This window comes from Somniosus microcephalus, chromosome 2, assembly GCF_052327205.1.
Source record: "Somniosus microcephalus isolate GS21.2 chromosome 2, FLI_Smic_1.0, whole genome shotgun sequence".
Classification (NCBI taxonomy): Eukaryota; Metazoa; Chordata; class Chondrichthyes; order Squaliformes; family Somniosidae; genus Somniosus; species Somniosus microcephalus.
Genome location: NC_140988.1, coordinates 71,327,087 through 71,347,792, shown reverse-complemented (window position 1 = coordinate 71,347,792; position 20,706 = coordinate 71,327,087).

The window sequence follows — 20,706 nt, the reverse complement described above, 5'->3', positions numbered from 1 at the left end:
GCTTCAACTGTATAAAACACTAGTTAGGCCTCAGCTAGAGTACTGCGTGCAGTTCTGGTCACCACACTACAGAAAAGATGTGATTGCACTAGAGAGGGTACAGAGGAGATTTACAAGGATGTTGCCAGGAGTAGAGAGTCTTAGCTATGAGGAAAGACTAAATCAGTTCGGTCTGTTTTCCTTGGAACAGAGGAGGCTGAGGGGAGACCTTATTGAGGTGTATAAAATTATGAGGGGCATAGATAAAGTGGATAGAAAGGACCTATTTCCCTTAGCAGAGGTGTCAAAAACCAGGGGGCATAGATTTAAAGTAATTGGTGGAAGGTTTAGAGGGGATTTGAGGGGAAATTTCTTCACCCAGAGGGTTGTGGGGGTCTGGAACTCACTGCCTGAAAGGGTGGTAGAGGCAGGAACCCTAACCACATTTAAAAAGTACTTGGATGTGCACTTGGGATGCTATAACCTGCAGGGCTACGGACCAAGAGCTGGGAAGTGGGATCACGCTGTATATGGGGGCATCCTTTACCTGGTTTACGGTAATTTACCTGGTCAGGCAGCCTTGCCACTGCACTGTGACCAATTCCAATCAGTGGTTTCGAATCGCTAAACCCTCCTTCCAGTTCTGACTGGAGGAATTTATAATTAATGATATATTAAAAACGGACAAACGGTCTGGATGCAAGAAAGTCAAATTTTATTAAGACTAAAGAAACTACACCACACGATCAAAGTAATCATGGTAAAATTGCTTAACAGGGGAAGGCAGATGGCAAAAATGAGGGATAAGTGGCTACAATGTTAATCTTACAATCTTAGCAACATTTCTCTTAAATTACCACCCCTTTACTTCTCACTAGATTGTCTTGCTCGTGGGTCAGAAGCCTTGCTCACCTGCAGTCCAAGAAGTAAAAGAGGAGAGAGAGATGCTTCTGGGAAGCTACCTTTTATACCCCTTTTTTGGGGGCCCGCCCAGATCTGATGTTTCTGGGCTAAAACAAAAGAGATCCAAACTGTCCACTTGTCTGGGATGGGTTTGGATAAAGTTGCAGTTTAAATGTGTCCAATTTCTGTGATGGCTTTTGAATAAAGCTGCAGTGGTTTGAATGTGTTCTCCCATTCATTTAAATGGTTCCTCCTCAGTTTGGATGTGTCCACTTGATATACAAACAAATGCTAATAGCATTCAATTGCTTTGTAAACAAAGCATTGTCCTGTGGTCATCTGGAACCGCAATTGATTGACAGTCTTGAGTGCTTAGCAAACAAAGTCCCTTTGTTCATGCTGGCAGTTTCAAGCACTTGATCTTAGAGTCAATTTCAGTGAGTGGATGTGTGTAAACAACCCAGTGTGCTTGCTGTCCGATGATTGGCTGATTCAAACGGGCTACTCCCCAGTGTAAACAAACAGCTTGTAGGTTACTGGACCCACCCAATACCACAGGGTGACTGACAGCTCAGGCTCCATTCAAACCCACTACAGGGCAGCGCTGAGCTTTTTCATATGCTAACAGCCTGTCTGTTTCATATGCTAACAGCCTGTCTGTCCTTTTAAATTCTGTTTCCATGAGGTCTGTTCAGCCATTTTTAATAGTCCAAAACTCAAGAGTACATCTTTTAATAAAATGTACAATCTTAAAGTGTGTGATTTTCACAAAGTTCTTTGATTCCAGTGTCCAAGTGCTGCATAGCTTACGAGCTTTTTAACGCAGCCTTTTACGGTTCTGGGTATGTTTTAAAACATTGTCCAACCCAGAGACAATTTAAATCACATAGGTCTTCGTCCACGATGTGGATTAATATTTCCCGATCTTTGGGGATGGAGGGGATTTTGCGACCCCTACAGCTGGATAGCTCTTTGTTGGCCGGCATGGACATGATGGGCCGAAAAGGCCTCCTTCCATACTGTAACTTTCTATGATTCTATGACTCTCTCCGCAATCATGGACAGTGTGTGTGGGAGGCCTATCAGCACATGACACATTCTCTACTGCTCGTCAACCATTATCCTTTCCATCTATGTGCAGCTGATCAGAGCTTGGAGAGGGCTGCGCCCTCCAAATCAGACTCTCCACAGCTGTCCCTGCCACCAGTGTCTGCACTTGCTCGCTTGTGAAGTGTGAGTCACCAGCTGACAATCTAACTATCTGTCTAACTAGTCCCACGGAAGTGCGAGTATATGAGTTGGTACATGGTAAGCATGAGTCCTGTGACAGTGCACCCTCAGAACGAATCATCTCCTCTGGTGCATGGACTTCTGCTGCTTGTGTGACTGCCTTGTCGGAGACAAAAGGCAAAGTAAGGATGATGCAACTTTTCATTATGACATTGATCATACTTCACTCCTTGCTGAAATCAAGTCAACATGACTGATTGTTGTATGACATGTGTGTGCATTATATTTCATTCTGTCACCAGGTAGCTGGGAGGTCCCTATCTCCCCGTCTCCGATGGTCAAGAATGCCGAGCTACCATTGATTTCCAGAGCTTCACCCTCTGCAGTTGTCAACTGTGTGAGCTGTGGAGGCCCACCACTGGTTCTCTCCCTCTCCCCCATGTTCTGTACTCTTTTCTCCTGCAATGGGGAAAAGAGCAGACCTATGAGAGACTGTAATGACATGTGTTCACCTGAGGGATGGCGTGTACTTGGTGGTGGTGACTATCAGGAAGAGGCATGAAATTGAATAAGGATGAGGGTGCATGACAGTGGTAGATGGATAGATGGGGATGTGAGGAAGTGAATATAGAAGAAGTATGGATGTGCTTGCAATATAAGTGAGTTTGAGGAGTGATGTGATGGAGTAGACTTGACAAGGCAGAGTGAGGGGGGTTGATGCACACAGCGGGTTGTAGGTGAATGTGCAACTGCACTCACCTTTGCTGACCTGGTTAAGTCATTAAAGCGCTTCCTGCACTGAATCCAGGAGCATGGCATATGCTTCTGTTGCTGACATCCTCAGCCTCCTCCAGCCACGCCTTCTTAGTGGCAGCAGCAGGTTTCTTCCTCCCATTGCAAGGGAAGAGTATCTCTCTCCAGCTCCTCACAGCCCCTAGCAGCACATCAAGTGGGGTGCAACCTTTGAACATCCTGAATCCATTCTCACAGTTCGTCTTCTCTTGCTTCCAAATCAGCCACATTCTATCTTTGTATTGGCCCTTTAAGTACTCCAGTTGAGAATGCATCATGCGGGTCCTCATCGCGTCCGCTGCCACCAAACCAGAATAAAATAATAATGCGGTGGCTGCATTAAAATGCGACTGACAGACACGCTGAACTTACTTCCGAGTTTCCCACGCAATGGCTCATCTTTTGTTTCTTAACCTGTCCCATTACCATCTCCTTTTGCCTTGCACCATCATCCCCTTTGTCGCTTAATCTCTCCTTGTTCCATCCTATTACAGACCTTCCCTTTTGTTCTTTCCTCCCTTCCCCCCTTTCCCTGCCCCTACACGTGCTTAAAAATCTGTTCCATCGCCAGCTTTTTCCAGTTCTGACGAAGGGTCATCGACCTGAAACGTTAACTCTGTTTCTCTCTCCACAGATGCTGCCTGACCTGCTGAGTATTTCCAGCATTTTCTGCTTTTATTTCAGATTTCCAGCATTCGCAGTATTTTGCTTTTATATCAGTATTTTTAATGTCCTCAGCAACTGCAAGAAATAGGAGAGCAATGGAGATAAATAAAGAGGACAATACAAAGCAGCTCAGAAAAAGCTTTAGTTAGAATTAACACTTTTCTAGAGCAGTTCTGTACTGTGCACCTTACTCATCTCCATTGCTTTCCCACATCTTCCAGTTGTTAAACACTGGAAAGCAGGAGAGCATTGGACGTGAGTAAGGAGCACAATGCAAAGCAGCTTAGACAAGATGTCGGTTCCATCTTCCCTCTACTGATTTCTGAATGGAAGTGGGGTAGAAAATGGCTACCACTTGGTTGGTAAGTGAAGGTACTGGAAGTGCCTTAACAGACTTAGGACCAGTGTAGGTTGCTCAAAGGTGTCACTAAGCAAATGGGGATATTCAACCAGCCCGACAACTTGTGAATGTGGAACTGAGGCACAGACTATGCAACATCTCCTGCAATGCCCATCGTTAGAGGAACCCTGCACTGTTGCAGATCTTGCCGAATCCAACAACAAGGCGCAAAAATGTGTCCAGTTCTGGCTGGGCTATGTATAGACTGTCCGTGGACACGATAAGAAGAAGAAGACTCTGTAACTGCCAAAATCACTCTGCCTTCCTACCTCATTCACTTCCTTCAAGAAACTCCAAAACAACGTTCCCTATTAAGTGCGCGGCCGTGCCTGTCAATTCCATGCATCCTGGGACCAGTTTTTTCAATGTGAAGCTTCATGCATCTGTGAATGAGCTGCGCAACCCCTTAAATTAAGAGGGAACATTGCTCCTGAACATTGCTCCTCTTTGACTGTACCTTGAGCCTATGCCCCTTAAATATTTCCTTTTTTTCCCCTGCTCAGTATCCTACTTCACCACAGTGAAAACTGCTCTGGGATGTTTTATTTTATGTGAGAAGTGCTTTAGAAATGGAGATTTTTGTATTTTCTATGTGACACCATAACTTCTTAATTGTACTGTTCCGAGCTTTGCATGTAAATATTTGTTCAATACTGCAACCAATCTAGATGACCTTCAGTTGCAAAAGACTGTCATTGTGCAAACATGGATTTTCAATTTTTCTGCCCTTTGGAGTGTTCTTTAGTGAACTTGATCATGTAACGTGACTTCTGTAAAATATTATTCACCTTCATTGAAAAGACTTGCAAATTAGTCATAAATACAAGATAAAAATAATAAAATGCCAATGGTCATGTTTTCTTTTGTTTCATAATTTTAACAAAAAAGTAGGTGTAAGAAAAAGATTGCTGCAATATTGGTTGACAGCACTAACAGATAAAATATTGGTGTTTCTCATAGAATCATAGAACAGTACAGCACAGAAGGAGGCCATTTGGCCCATTGACTCTGCGCCCGTTTAATGTTGATGTGAGATTTTATATCCCTCGACAAGTGAACTGAAACAGATTAGCAACCATTTCTGAAAAAAGGCATTTTTTGCTTGCTAAGCCATTGTTAAAATCATTGATGAAGAATTTGTGCAGCATTCTGCAACTGAACAATCAAATCAAAAAGTGTTTTACTCTATATCAGATCTGGAGGAAGAGGCCTGGGTTAGTGCACTGGCAGAAGCGAGGCAGGTGGGCATTACTGACTCCTCCACTGACGTCAGCCATATTTCCAACCCCAGGGTCATTGCCATATGAGACACAGGTTTACTGACAGTCTGACCAGAACATGCTGCAGCAGGCACCGGGGCCGTACACAGGGGAAAGAGGCAGCCAGCTTAATGCTTGTGCAAACAAAATGTGAAAGATTTAAATTTCGAATTTTAATGTTGGAACATGCTCTGAGAGCACATGCACAGGCCCCTCATCCGGTTTGGCTCCAGTGTTCCTTCCGCCAAGCTCTGAAGGCTGGACTCAAGGGCCTAACATGCAGCCTCTGTGTCCAGCATTCCTGCAGTAGAGTTGGCGGCAAAGATGGCGAAGGCCGTGTTTTGAATGTGTCTCCTAAATTAAATGCCATTCCTGTGGCAAAGATTAAAGAAAAGAATGGTCAGATAGAATGAAGGGAGGGGCCACTGGGACTTCTATTTCTCGCTGAATTAATAGTATTCAGTGCAGAGGAACTCTAACTGTACACAGAGAATTTGGCACATCCATGCAGGACTCCACCAGTACAAGTGCAGGAAATATATTGCAAAGTGGGTCTTTGGACTGAGTGATGATTTACTGAAGATGTGGTTGGGGAAAGTAAAATAAAAGTAAACATTTGAAGGACAGGAGAGCAACAAGGAATTGCAAGTCTTTGTTGACTTAATAAAGGAACAATAACCAAGAGCACTGAAGACAATTCACCACAGACATGTTGATATATATAACTTGATATATAACTCTGATGAAAGGTCATCGACCTGAAACGTTAACTCCATTTCTCTCTCCACAGAAGCTGCCTGACATGTTGAGTGTTTCCAACATTTTTTTGTTTTTATTTCAGGTTTCCAACATCTGCAATATTTTGAATTTGATACATATAGTTTCAGATTCAATCATATAGCAACAACAACAACTTGCATTTATATAGCACCTTTAACGTAGTAAACTGTTTTAAGGTGCTTAATATAACACCGTGGGGATGAAAGTCCTTAAAGCTTCTGCTGCTGCACCACTGTAACCTCTGTAGAAACTGTGTTCACACATTTAAACAGGGTTTCTGTCAAACTTCCATGGTAGTTATGGTAGCTGAGAGGGAGGAGGTCTGAGAAAATTCATCCGACATCATATTGGTATTTTCAGCATTATTGTTTGATGGTTAACATATTTTTTCACATTGCTAGATTTGTTTGGAAACTTTGTCATGGCATTAAAATGTGCTATAAAATTACCACTCATCGTTATAACCAGTCAGTATCACTTTCAGGTTTCAGGCCATCCCCACTATCTCAGTGCAACTGCTCTGGCTGAGCAGAAAATAGTCTAGGTTTTGGCATACGGTGATATCACACACATATCGCTGACTCATGATTAACAATCTCAGTTAGGATTTGGCCAATGATGCTAACACTTCTTTCAGTCAGCAAATGATGCCTAATGGTCTTCCAGAAAGCATTCGACAAGGTTCCACATAAAAGATTGTTAACAAAAATGAAAACACGTGGAATTGGAGGTGATCAATTGACATGGATAGGAAATTGGTTATGATGTAGGAGACAGAGAGTAGGGATGAAATTCAACGTGGGGAAGTGTGATGTCATCCATTTTGGACCCAAGAAAAATAGATCAGAGTATTTTCTAAACGGCGAGAAGTTAGGAACTGTGGATGTGCAGAGAGATTTAGGGGTCCAAGTACAGAAATCACAGAAGCATTGGACAAGTATAAAAAATAATTAAAAAGGCTAATGGAATGTGGCCTCTATCTCAAGGGGGCTGAATACAAAGTTATGTTACAATTATATAAAGTTCTGGCTATATCCTATTTAGAGTATTGTGTTCAATTTTGGGCACCGCACCTCAGGAAGGACATATTGGCCTTGGACAGGGTGCAACGCAGATTCACCAGAATGATACTGGGGCTAAAAAAGCTAAATTATGAGGACAGGTTGCATAGACTAGGCTTGTATTCCCTTGAGTATAGAGGATTAAGGAGTGATCCAATTGAGGAGTTTAAGATGATTACATGATTTGGTAGGTTAGATAGAGAGAAGCTATTTCCTCTGGTGGCGGAGTCTAAAACAATGGAGCCTAACCTTAAAAATAGAGCTGGGCCATTTAGGAGTAATGTCAGGAAGCACTTCTTCACACAAAGGGTAGTAAAGTAACATGGTGTTGTGGAGTATTTTAAACCAACACTCGACACAAGGTTTTAGATCGATAGTCAAGTTGTCTTTATTGCACCGGTGGGGAAACAGCCTGCTTTGTCTTAGCCAGACTTTTCCAAATTGTTACAGAAAACACTACATTTTTATGCATTACAATAAGCATGACCACCTCATGTTAAATTCATTCCTGCCACCTGATTGGATCTTGGCCTGCATGCACCTTCACGGATTGGTTACGAATCTTAATGGCCCAGAAATTCGGCCCGCCCCGGGTGAGTACGCATGGGGTACTCACCCGTAGGCCGATTGGAAGTGACGGTTTCCTGCATGCACTACGCATGCGCGGGAAAGCCGGCACTTCCATTCCTCTGAACGAAGATGTTCAGAGTTCGAAGGCGCGCGCAGGGGAGTCTGCGCGTGCGCTTTGAACTTAGTTTTTTTTTACAGGTTTTCACGTGAGGTTAAGTCTCCAGAAGTTACATATTTAAAAAGCAGGCGTAAGGCCTGCTTTTTGCAAGGTAAGTGGTCAATTAATTAAAATTAAAACATTTTTTTCACAGGTTTATTAGTTTTAAATACTTTAAAGCAAGGTAAGTTTATTTTTAGGCCCATTATAATATAAAATTATTTGTTTCAAAAATTTAAATTAGTGTTTAAAATAGTTATTTAATGTAATTTATAGTTTATTTAACAAGTGTGATTTTTTAAAACATTTATTTGAAGGTTTAATGCTATTCTGGGGCCGGTAGTATTCATAAGTCTGACAGGTCTTCCTGTCAGACTTATGAATGGAGCATTCCCTGCTCCGATTGGCTGCCCATGGCTCACGTGATCCCAGGGGACGCCTCGCACTAACTACGCCCCTGGGACACGCAAGCACAGCGCGCCGGCACCTGGGCCAGGCCCCGGAGAGGAATTCCACGGGAGCCCAGAGCTCAACTGCCGGTGTGCAAGGTAAGTGTAGGTCGGGGGCTTACACCCGCGGGAAGCCCCCGACCCGAATTTCTGGGCCAATATAAACATGTATAAGCTGCCTCCTCAATCAATCACTCAAACTGCTGAATGCTAAATAAAAGATACCTTGGAATGTGACCTAGGTAATAAAGTTCTTACGGGCAGTTGAAATGCTGGACATCCTGTCTCCATTTAATTGTTTTATATCTCTCCAAAGGTCAGCTATCTTTGACCGCATCTTTATGGATGTGGTCTTTCATGTTAGTCCCTGTCTCCCTTACACCTTCAGTGAAACTGCCAGCGATGTCAGTTTAACTCTTTCCACACTTCAATCCCCCCTTTTGGTACTTGGCCCCTGCCCAAGTTAAACCACATGTATAAGCATCGCTGTGCCTCCTGCCCCATGCAGTGATCAGGCGCTGGTTTGGGAGGCCCTACTTACCCATCATGTCTAGAGCAAACTTGTATTTTCCAGCTCTTTCTGAATCGCTTTCGCTCTTTGTTTGGTCCATTTCCTTTTACAAGCATGCTGCTATCCCCATCCTTTAGCCATGACTAACTGTACTATCACTAATATATAAGAAATGATGCGGATCCATGGGTTTATGTTGACATTCATTCCCATATCCCATAGCTTCTCATACCATGGGACTTCTTGTAGCTCTACCTCTATGTCCCTTTCTAATTCCCCAAGATTCCTTTGCATCGCTATGTATTGTTTCACCATCTTACTTAAATCCTCTTTCATTTCTTGCAGATCCTCTTGCAGGCAGGGTTTTGGGGCCGCCATCGGATCTTCATAATTAACCAACTCGTCCTTTAGACTATCTGGCACATTTAGTTTTATCTCCTCCCTTGAATGTACATACACCAATCTGGTGTGTCCAATTGTCACAGGGATCGTTGGCGTCAAGCAGAAGTTAGGCATTGTGATTGCACATACAAATTTACTATATTGGCACTCAGTCTCTGTGGTGGCTATACAATACTCCCCTTCGCCTCAATATCCCGAGCGGGTGTGATGGTGATCAACATGTGATAATTCCAACACACACCCCTCTGTCTTATTATAGCCGCACTCATCCTTAGGGCCTTCTCATACCGGATGGGGGCATATAGTAAGCGTGCCTTTCCCGTGGCATCCATTTAGGGAGACTCCTCTCATAGCACCATTCTTTCTGATGGCATAGGTATCAATTAGATAGTATTGGATGTATGTCTCACCCCTCACTATGCCTATCTTTGGGTATGGAGTTGTGTCTAGTCCCACCACTGGTATCAGGAGTACCATGCCTATCATTGCTGTCACTTCTGCTTTACATTTTTGTATCACCGGATATACTCTGGTCATCCCTTTCAGGGTGCAAACACTCAGAGGGCCTGGATTCTGGCTCATGCCATGGAGCTGCGTGCTGTTAATCCAGTCTGGTAACTCGTCTTGATGTATCTGTGCCAGATTATATTTTAACTGTCCGGTGATCCATTGGCCATAGGCATGACATAAGCCCCTCTCTACCCCGTCTTTTGCCTGTTCCTCATTTCTATGGTTTAGTTTGTTGATAACGCTAGCTTGGTCCTCTATAATCTTGATTCCCTCGAGTAATTTTCTTATCGTGTGTCCTCCTAACTCTGATCCTTGTTGAACCAAAACTGTTTCCTTCTCAGAAATCTGTTATATTTCCCCTTGTAGCCATTCCACACTACTTTGGACTCCTTGTATATCTAGGGCATTAATGAATGATGTCCCTGTGTTTATTCCTGTGAGTATATCATTTCCTAAGCTCCTTGACATGAGAAAACTACTAGGCACTTGGTCTAAGTATTAAACAATGCTTTAATCAACTGGTTTTCAACATGGAGATCTAGTTGTGTCCTTCACTAGTTCCTGTTAAAGAATGTCCTGAGCAAGCTGAGCCCATTCCTGAGTATTTATACTCTCCCTGGACAGCGCCACCAGCAGGCCACCCAGTATCATTTTGTAAGGGGTTTTAGATCGCAGAGGTTTCTCTCTCTAGAGGCCTCTCTCTCTTGCACAGTAAAACCTTGAGTGATTCGACCCACTCGCCCCTTAGATTCTATACTCTGGACTTTGGGGCAGGAACTACAATGTAGAGAAAACTCTTGTAGACCAAGTTTGATGAAAACGGAATGAAATGTTATTGCATAAGGAAAATTAAATCAAATGCAAGCAGATAAGAGAGTACATGGGAGGGAAAAACACAAACAAATCATAACGACACAATACTAACTAAGGCGAATACAGGCATCCTATACTCTACAAAGATCATCATGAAATAAGGAAACACACGGAACATCGAGGGACAACAACTCATATTAATTGTACCCTTAAATCCACCCCTTAAACCTATCTAGATCTGATTGTGAAGGGCCAGAAACATGCTCACCAATCCAAGTGCAAGGTTTTGAACCAGTCTGTGTTTTGATCCCTTCAGGCGCCCCGTCTCCTCGTGGATCGTGGAACCCCTGTGAGCTGCGCCACACCTCTCTCCTGAGGTGGGGGTCGGGGTGGCTGGACACCGGCGGGCCTGGATGTCGGCGGGGTCGAGGATCGTCGGCTTGGCCCTGGTCAGAGGAGCCTTGGACTGGTCTTCATATAGGTTTTTTCAGTTTAATTTTCATCTCTTCCCGAGCCGGAGTGGCTGGAAGGTTTCTTCTCTCGGGGTTTTTTTTTTTGTCTCTTCTCCCAAGTTGGCTCGATGGCCTCTCGTTTCGGCAATGGCCCGGGGATGGTCGATGATCTCCCGATGTTTTTCCCCGGGGCGGGACGCCGGCTTCGAACGACCTTCTTGATGTTGGCTTAATTCCTCTTCCTCCTCCGATGGTGGAGAGGAGTTCATTGATCTTCTCCCAAACCAACTCCTCTTGTTCCACTGCCACTCGGTCGTGTGTGTCCGCATCCAACTCCAACTCCTCCAATTATACTTTTTCTTCAGGAGCCTCCACTTTCCACCCAAAATCAGGTTAGTCTTTGTTTAACTTTTGGCGGGCTGGGAGCACAGCGGGGTAGTTATTATATTTTAAAATGTTTTAGATGGCCGGTAAAGGCCCATCTCTGGTCTGGAATGACCTTCATTGTTTTTAATGTCCTGCTGATCTCGTTATCTAGTCCTTGGTGCTGTTCTCATGAATATGAAATTGTCCCCTTTTGTCTGGGTCAACATTTAGATGGCCTCTGTCTCCAGGCCGATCTTGACTGGATCTGCATCTAATCCATATGTATATGTGTGGGACTGGTTTCGTTCTCTCAGAAAACGGCTTCCAGAACTTACTGTGGGTTGAATCCACAAAGCTGTCTGAGGTTTCGCAGGAACCATTTTAAAATGTCCCAATAAGCCGGACACGTGGTATGGTGGCCATTTTGTATGCCCCTTTTTCTGGGCTTCTTTTAAAACAGCCTTTAAAATCATGACCTCTTCTGCCATTTGACCCTTATTAATCCAAAGTCCAATTTTGTGAATCCTATACTCCCCCCTGATGATACTGTAACTTGCTTGAAGTATCATAATTCTGGGTGAGCAAATTTTCTGACTTTCCACAATCTAACCATCCCCAGTATTTACCTATCTATGACCCCACGACATATGCATTTCCCATTTCAGAAAAATCTAGTGTACATTGAGCATCTACAGATGGCAACACCTTGGAGTTAAAAATCTAACAACTTACTTCCAGGCATGGAGGGGGTCCTTATACCCCTACGTCATCTAGTGCATACACATTACCTTCTAATAATAACATCACATCTAATAAGACTTCAATCATAAAATAAAATACACACGAAAATCACAATGCACGTGAATACATATCAAAATAATACAGAGGAGGGAGGGAAAGTTTTATTTTTATACAAAGCAGCAAAATTTAAATGGGTGTCTCTTCTTCTACCCGCACATAATGCTCCCTCCATTCCCCTCTATTCTCATACTTTTGCGAATGTTTGACCCTTTTACAGTGTACAAACAGTAAATAAACTACAATGATAACCTGGCACACTACAAGAATGTGGGAGGCTACCCTAATCCAGGAAGGGACTTCCATATTAGTGAACAGGTCCCACCACGGTGGGGTCACTAAGTCCAATATGTCTGCCCCATCTCTAAAGTCTTCTGCTCCAGTGTGTAGAAGTGTTTCTGTGAAACAACAACAGCTTTTAATATCTTGGTGAGGTGTTCAGGGAGAGGGGGAATGATATATCAAGAATGTGTAACGAATCGCTAGCGATTGGTGAAATTCTCTTTCACAGTTATGTGAACAGTGGAAGGTTCAGGAATGGGGACAATTCGCTCTTGGGCCACTTGACCTTCTGCCCTGGGCTTGAAACAGAATCTGCTGTCACTAACCGGACACCAACTGTGCTGCCCATGCTGGTAGTGGGGCGCTGCAGTGGTGACACAGTATGTCCCACCTCCTATATATGCCACCTGCAGGGGCACATGGCCTTGTGCCATTGCCTCCATTGTGCAATTTATAGGCTTCGCGCCAGCAGTTCTGAACCAGCACTGTGGTTTTAAATGGGCATTCAAGTGCTGGGGAAACAGGATGATGTGTGCTCCCCGGCTCCGGCACCCCGAGAGGTCGGTACCCATCATTGCATGCTCCCATCGAATGATGTAAGGTGGGACCCCTGTGTAGTGAATGTGCGCACCCCCCTGAATGACTCCAATGTTCTCCACCCTGTATACCGGGGCGGGTTTTGCTGTCTTTCCCATCACCGGCATTCTTACCACTATACCCATAATGGTGTGATTAGACCGTCCACAGTCCACTGGGACTTGTCGAAGTCGCGACTCCCGAGTAAGACTCTTAAACACAAAGTATCGTCAAAGACAGGCTTTATTTGCTTGCAAGGGAAGGGTGGTGTAGTCAAAGGCTACATCAGACCTCTTAAAAGTAATACAGAATTTGTAACATATTTATACAGTACAGAAACAAAACAGGCTTTCTATGCCACATGACATAGTATTGAATCATACCTGATTACAAAGGCACAGACCTTGTGAATTATTGGAACAACGTATTCCAGGCTTCGTTAGAATAACGAACAGAAATATCTTGAGATATGATTAATCCTTTATTATGGGATCCTTCTGTTCTCCCACTGCACCAACTGAGCCTGTGGGCCGATGTTTACCTTATCCTGTCCTTGGCTATTTGTTTGGTAAACGAGGCTCCTTGTTAAGCTTGCCACAGATAAGGAGTACGTATGTAGCATTCCTAAATTGTCTCATCCCCTTGAAACTGATTAGTGAATCATGCTGTCGGCCATTTGAGTTTTTATTCTATGCCTAGGAAGCCATTTTGTGTCTAAGTGAGAAACTGTACTTCCATATTCTTCCCTTTTGTCCTTACTAGGACAACATAACTGAAATTAACCTCTTCCTATTGGTCTTCATACCAAATTTAGATTTTAGCCAAGGATACCGACTTCTTTGCCGTTTTGAACCATCCCCGGGATTTACCTGTATTGATGGTTGACCTTGTCTAAGATCGTCTTTCTTCTCGGTCTATTCTTAGTGTTTGGGCGTGTGTTCTTGTAGGGTTTAATTATGTTTGATTTGATTTCAGGTTTATGTCTTTGTATAGTTCTGCAGCTTATGTTAGCCTGCAGTGTTCTAATTTCCCTGCAGCTTATATTAGCCTGCATTTCTCATTTGAGTAGAAAAATATGTTTTACAGAAAGAGGAGAGCATGTGGAATATATATGTATATATTTTGTCTAAGTCTTCTAATCCTTATAATTGTATTTTATTCAATCGTCTCAGTTCCTCATCTAGGGGACCATTCTTCTCCTCTACTGACTTTACTTCTCTCTGTATCATCATATTCATTGCAGGCAAGACTGCCTTGCCTAACCTATTGCAACAACACTTAATCGTTGTGACAAACAGAGCAATGCATACAATCAGGGCTATTACTACTACCAGTCCATGCAATAATATTTGTCCTACTGATCCCAGCCATCCTCCCAATATCCAGTCAGCCCAGCCTTGGTTCTTTGGGTTTTCATACTGACTTACTGCATCTAGCATATTCGTAAGACATGTACAAACAAGTATTCACGTGTAATTCTCGTTTCTTTTGGGATCTTTCCCCATCTCCTTGGCATATTAGACTCAGTAGTCCGATTAGTATACAAAATATAAGTAACGTCTTCATTGTTAGAGTCTTTCAAAATTCAATTGTCTCTATTCGGTGCCTTCTTGCAGTGGGATGCGTGAATCCAGGAAGATCTTTCCTTGACTTTTACGGCTGTGTTTGTAGTCAGGAGCACTTGATATGGTCCTTCGAAGCGTGGTTGCAGACCGTTCTTCCTTTTTAAAACCTTCACGTAGACGTCATCTCCAGGTTCCAAGTCGTGGCACTTTCCCTCTGCTGGACTCGTTTGAGCTTCCTTTACCTGTTGGTGAAAGCTGGAGATACATTTAGTTAATGCGATGCAATAGTTTAGCATAGCCTCGTCCATTTTATGAATGTCCATTTGTTTCACCGTAAATGGTGCCGAAAATGGCAGTCTTAGGGGTCGTCCCATAACAATCTCATGTGGAGACAGTCCATTTGTCCTGTTAGTTGCTGCTCGCATTATCATCAATGCTAAGGGTAATAGTTCGACCCATTTAAGTCCAGTTTCATTGCAAAGTTTAGAAAGTTTATTCTTCAGCACTCCATTATGTCTTTCCACCAGTCCTGCGGATTGTGGATGATAACTGCAGTGAAAATGCTGGTTAATCTGCAAAGCTTTACATAGTTCTTTTATAATTGCTCCAGTGAAGTGCGATCCTCTGTCGCTTGAAAGCTGCATAGGTATTCCAAACCTTGGTATGATTTCTTTTAACAAGCACTTTGCTACTGTTACAGCATCATTCTTTTTACATGGGAAAGCTTCGACCCATATTGAAAACATATCTATAATTACTAACACATACTTAAATCCTAAACATGGAGGTAATTCAATAAAATCCATTTGCAAATTTACAAAAGGGCCTGATGGATTCGGGTGGGAGGCAGGCTGTACTTTCTCTGTTTTACCTGGATTCATTTCCTGGCATGTGGTGCACCTTTCACTGATTTGTTTTGCAATTGCCGAAATACCTGGTGCATACCATGTTTGATTAATATAGTCTGCCATCCCCCCTTTGCCCGCATGCGTGAACACATGAACGCATCGGGCAATCCATGGGAGTAGAGATTTAGGCGCCACCATGCGGCCGTCATGGTGAACTCATACCCCTTCAGGCGTTTTAAAGCAAGAATCCCTTGCCCAAGCTAACACTTCGTCCGGGTTAGCCTGTGACTGAAAGGCTAAAACATCATAAATAGAAGGTGGGTCATTATCTGATTTTTGTTGACGCAAAACAAAGGCTGAGACCTGTGGCCCTGTATCTGACAGAGCGGCTGATTTAGCAGCTCTATCTGATCGCTCGTTACCCAAGGATATCTGATCCTGACTGTCTGTATGAGCCTAACATTTAATAACTGAAATCTTAGTGGGGCACACTAGAGCCTTTAAAAGATTATTGATTTGCTCAGCATTCTCAATAGTTGATCCTGAGGAAGTTAGAAACCCCCTTAATTTCCAGATCTGTCCATAATCGTGAGCAACTCCAAAATCATACCTGGAGTCGGTATAAATGTTAACAGTTTGATCAGTAGCCAATATACAAGCTCTGGTAAGAGCGAAAAGTTCTGCTTGTTGCGCTGAAAATGACTGAGGTAGTGAGAGCGCTTCCATAACTGAATGATCATCTGAAACGGCATACCCAGCCCTAGGTGATCCCTTGTCATCCCTAAGGGCCGATCCATCTACGTAGAATACCAAGTCACTATTAGGAATAGGAGTTTCAGACAGATCTGTTCGGGCCTTGGTAGCTAACTGGGTAACCGTCTCACAGCAGTGTGGGATTCCGTTCTCTTCTGTTGGTAGCAGCGTGGCTGGATTCAAAACTGAACATCTTTGAATTAGGAGATTGGAGTTGGATAACAGTTCAACCTCATATTTGCTGCTACGGGCTGATGTTAGATGCTGAGTGGCGTATTTTGATAACAGTACTTCCACTGAATGTGGTACAAACAAAACGGTTCGGTGATTAAGCGTGATGCCTTGAGCCTGTTGTACAGCGTAATAGGCAGCAGCTAGAATTGGCAGGCATCCAGGCAGGCCGCATGCAACGGGATCCAATTGAGTAACTGTCTTTTCACAGAATCACAGAATCTACAGTGCAGATAGAGGCCATTTCGGCCCATCGAGCCTGCACCGACACACATCCCACCCACATCTTTTATAGTCGTGTCTTTTCCCGTGCCTTCATAAAAGGCAGTGCAATGCAGATTCATGTGCCAGCTGTCTAATTTCAAATCCTTCTGGTACTCTGAGACTGTTCTTGAGGCACAGTGTAGTGCTCCTACAATTATCATTAGTTTATGGCTTATTTCTTGGTTTTCATTTGTCCACTGGTAGACAATGGGAGGGGAGCATTCTTGTAAAAGGCACATAGTACATCTATCGGTCGGAACGTGTATCTGCAGTCCCTTTTCTGAACAAATTATTGTTGCCTGCATTTTGCACAACAAGTCTCTCCCTAAAAGGTTCATGGTGGCGTCGTCTGATAAAAAAGCATGTTAGCCAGAAAAATTATCTGCTCGTATTTGTAACGGTTGTGACCATGTCAGAGTCTGTGAGACACCAGAAAGTCCTATGCAGGTAACATCCTTGTCAGTGCATGGAATTCCTGTAGTGTATTGTTTTGTCAATAGTGAGGTTGTGGCTCCTGTGTCGACGAGAAAAGGGACTTTCTTGCCTTGCATATTTATGGATAGATATGGCTCATCTCTAGAATTTAGCGATACTAGTGGTAATTGGAGAGTGTGGGTATTGTTCGGGGCCGTTTCTCCGTGTCATACTGAATAATTTTGTCCTGGGGGTCCGAATTGTCCTTCCATAATCTGACCTCCCCAAGGATCCCCTGTTGTAAAGCCTGCTTGTGGACGAGTGTGAACCTGGGCTTGGGTATTTGTATTTACTGGGGCACTTCCCCAGCCTTGATTTTGCTGTTTGGGGAACGGGCAATTGGACTGCCAGTGTCCGATCTGACCACAGTTAAAACACGGAGAGTTTGCGCCTCTTCCGTTCCACTGGCCTCTGCCAGTCCCTCCTCTACTATTTCCTTTAAATCCGCCTCTGTTATACCCTCTACCTCGTCCCCTGTTTTGACCCTGGTAGTAAATAGTATTCTGGGCGGTCGGGGCTGGAGAAGCTGCTTGCTCCATTAACAAGGAAACTTTACTCTTTTGATCTTTATTCCTTTCCTGTATTCCTTTCAAGATTTGTGTCAATTCAGGAATGGTTTTATGTCTCCAGTCAAGGCAAAATAAAGTAAATGGTTCCTTAAGTTCTGTTCTGAGGCCGTTTACAAGGGCGTTAATTAAAGGGATTTGGTCATTTTCTTTTGTCATACCTGAATGCTGTCCCATAACTGCTTCCATTCTTTCTATATAATCCTCAACGTCTTCATCCCTTTTCTGAGTTGTCTCAATTATCTTATCTAGTGTTGATTATATTCTCCTGACTTACAGCACTGGGGTCGGGTGAGTCACCACCCGCTGCGCCTTGTTGTTGCACTTCGTATTCAGGAGGCGGGGCTGGCCTTCTGAACCATCCCTGATCCTCGTCATCACTGGAATGAGTCGTGGGCATGGGAGGATATTCACAGGGAGGAGCGGTAGGCTTCGGGTTTTGTCTTAAAGGCATTAGCATAACCTTTTCTTGTTTAATCAATTTATTCATTAGATCTCTTTTCTTATTTTTGTTCTCAATTTTACTAGCTAAGGGCAGCACGGTGGCATAGTGGTTAGCACTGTTGCCTCACAGCGCCAGGGACCCGGGTTCGAATCTGGCCTCGGGTGACTGTCTGTGTGGAGTTTGCACATTCTCCCCGTGTTTGCGTGGGTTTCCTCCGGGTGCTCCGGTTTCCTCCCACAGTCCAAAGATGTGCGGGTTAGGTTGATTGGCTATGATAAATTGACCCTTAGTGTTAGGGGGATTAAATACGTGGGGTTACGGGGATAGGGTGGGATATGTGTTGATGTAGGGGTTACGGGGATCGGGTGGGATATGTGTCGGTGCAGGCTCGATGGGCCGAAATGGCCTCTATCTGCACTGTGGGGTTTCTGTGATTCTGTGATTCTGTGAATATGCTGCGTTCCTTACGTTTTTCTGCTTCCCTTTTCCAATCTGAGAAGGCAGACCAATTTACTGATTTTGCACCCCTTCTACGTGGGTCTCTGCCTGCTAGGCAGTTTTCTAGACATGTGATTCTATCTAGATTAAATGTACCATCCACGGGGAAAGGGTGTCTGTCTTTCTTGGTCCATCTAGCCCACTTAGGTAAATCATTTATGGATATCTGACCATAGTAGGTAAAGACATAAGAAGCGGGAGTTCCTTTTTTTTCTGGGATCTTGCTCTGTGCAGCTCCCGTCTTAGTTTGTATGTTTTTTTTTTAAACTAGGCTCTCTTCTTCTAGATCACCAGTTTCACCCCTTACCCCCTTACGACTATTACTGACTGTCCAAAGGACCACAAGTGATGAAAAATAACAAGTAATAACAACAGTCAAAGAAATGACAAGTAATGCAGCCGCCCAAACAGGCAAACAGACCAAATATTCAGACATTTATCATATACTCTAAACTAAACAAATAGTCAATTCTCAGTTTGCGTTGTACGCCACTACAAGCTGAGTCCTTAACATTTAACTTATACTTTATGTGAGAGTCTTCTGTCTTAACGTTGTCAACAATCAACAAACAAAATGTAAAACAATGGTTGCGATAATTCTTAACCTCTATATTCATATAAAATCCTTATGCTTTAATGCGAGGGGCTTGAACCCTCGTAGAAGGCATCTCAACGGAGAATAGTCCCGAGCCTGGTAATACAGGTCATTAAAACACAGTGACAATCCTCAAATGATACTTTCTGCCGTGGGTCTCTCACCCCGGCTCAAGGGACCCACCCTTGATACTGCAGTTTTAACTTGGTACCTTATCTGTCTGGGACTCAGCCCTGTCGACTTTCCTCTTGCCTTCTTTGCTCGATACTTTTTTTTTTAAAGACTTGAGTTGTCAGTATTCTCCCCTTTTCAGTGGTCAACAATAAAAGAAGCAAAAGTTACAGGATTCAACTAAAGTCTGAAACACGAGTCTTAACTTGATCGCAGTCCTCCCCTCGGAAGAAACAGACCACACCAATTCAATATTTAATGAGAAATCCTTTTATGTGATAAAACATCACTGTGGCCAGTCAGGATCTGTCATTAGAGATTCACGATGTCCTTGTCCGTGACTTACCGAAAGGCAGCAAGCGATCTCGGTGGAACCTCCAGGTAATACTGTCGAAGTCTCGACTCCCGAGTAAGACTCTTAAACACAAAGTATCGTCAAAGACAGGCTTTATTTGCTTGCAAGGGAAGGGTGGTGTAGTCAAAGGCTACATCAGACCTCTTAAAAGTAATACAGAATTTGTAACATATTTATACAGTACAGAAACAAAACAGGCTTTCTATGCCACATGACATAGTATTGAATCATACCTGATTACAAAGGCACAGACCTTGTGAATTATTGGAACAACGTATTCCAGGCTTTGTTAGAATAATGAACAGAAATACCTTGAGATATGATTAATTAATCCTTTATTATGGGATCCTTCTGTTCTCCCACTGTACCAACTGAGCCTGTGGGCCGATGTTTACCTTATCCTGTCCTTGGCTATTTGTTTGGTAAACTAGGCTCCTTGTTAAGCTTGTCACAGATAAGGAGTACGTATGTAGCATTCCTAAATTGTCTCATCCCCTTGAAACTGATTAGTGAATCATGCTGTCGGCCATTTGAGTTTTTATTCTATGCCTAGGAAGCCATTTTGTGTCTAAGTGAGGAACTGTACTTCCACAGACTGGGTAGGCCTCTGAAGCTAGTCTGAGCTGGCACAGACTCAATGTTTTCTCAAAAGGGTGGAGGGCTGCGAGGTGCTTGTTGCTGATCCAGGAGGGGACTAAACCATTTTATAAATCCTCCAGATTACTGCGGCCCTCGCCCGGTAACCACGGCCCATATAGCACACAAGCTTCGTTCTGCGCCGCCTGATTGGACGCATTCCGATCCTCCCTGATGAGAGCATTTACCATGCTGGCGCGTTTCTCCAGCTCAGCTATTATTTCTTTTAAGTGTAGTGTCATGCCCTGGTCCTCATGTAACTCAGAACCCACTACCTTATTCTCATCAGTCAGTATCTTTCTCAACTGTGTTTTCAAACCATTGATCTGGGTTTGCAGCTCCACGTCAT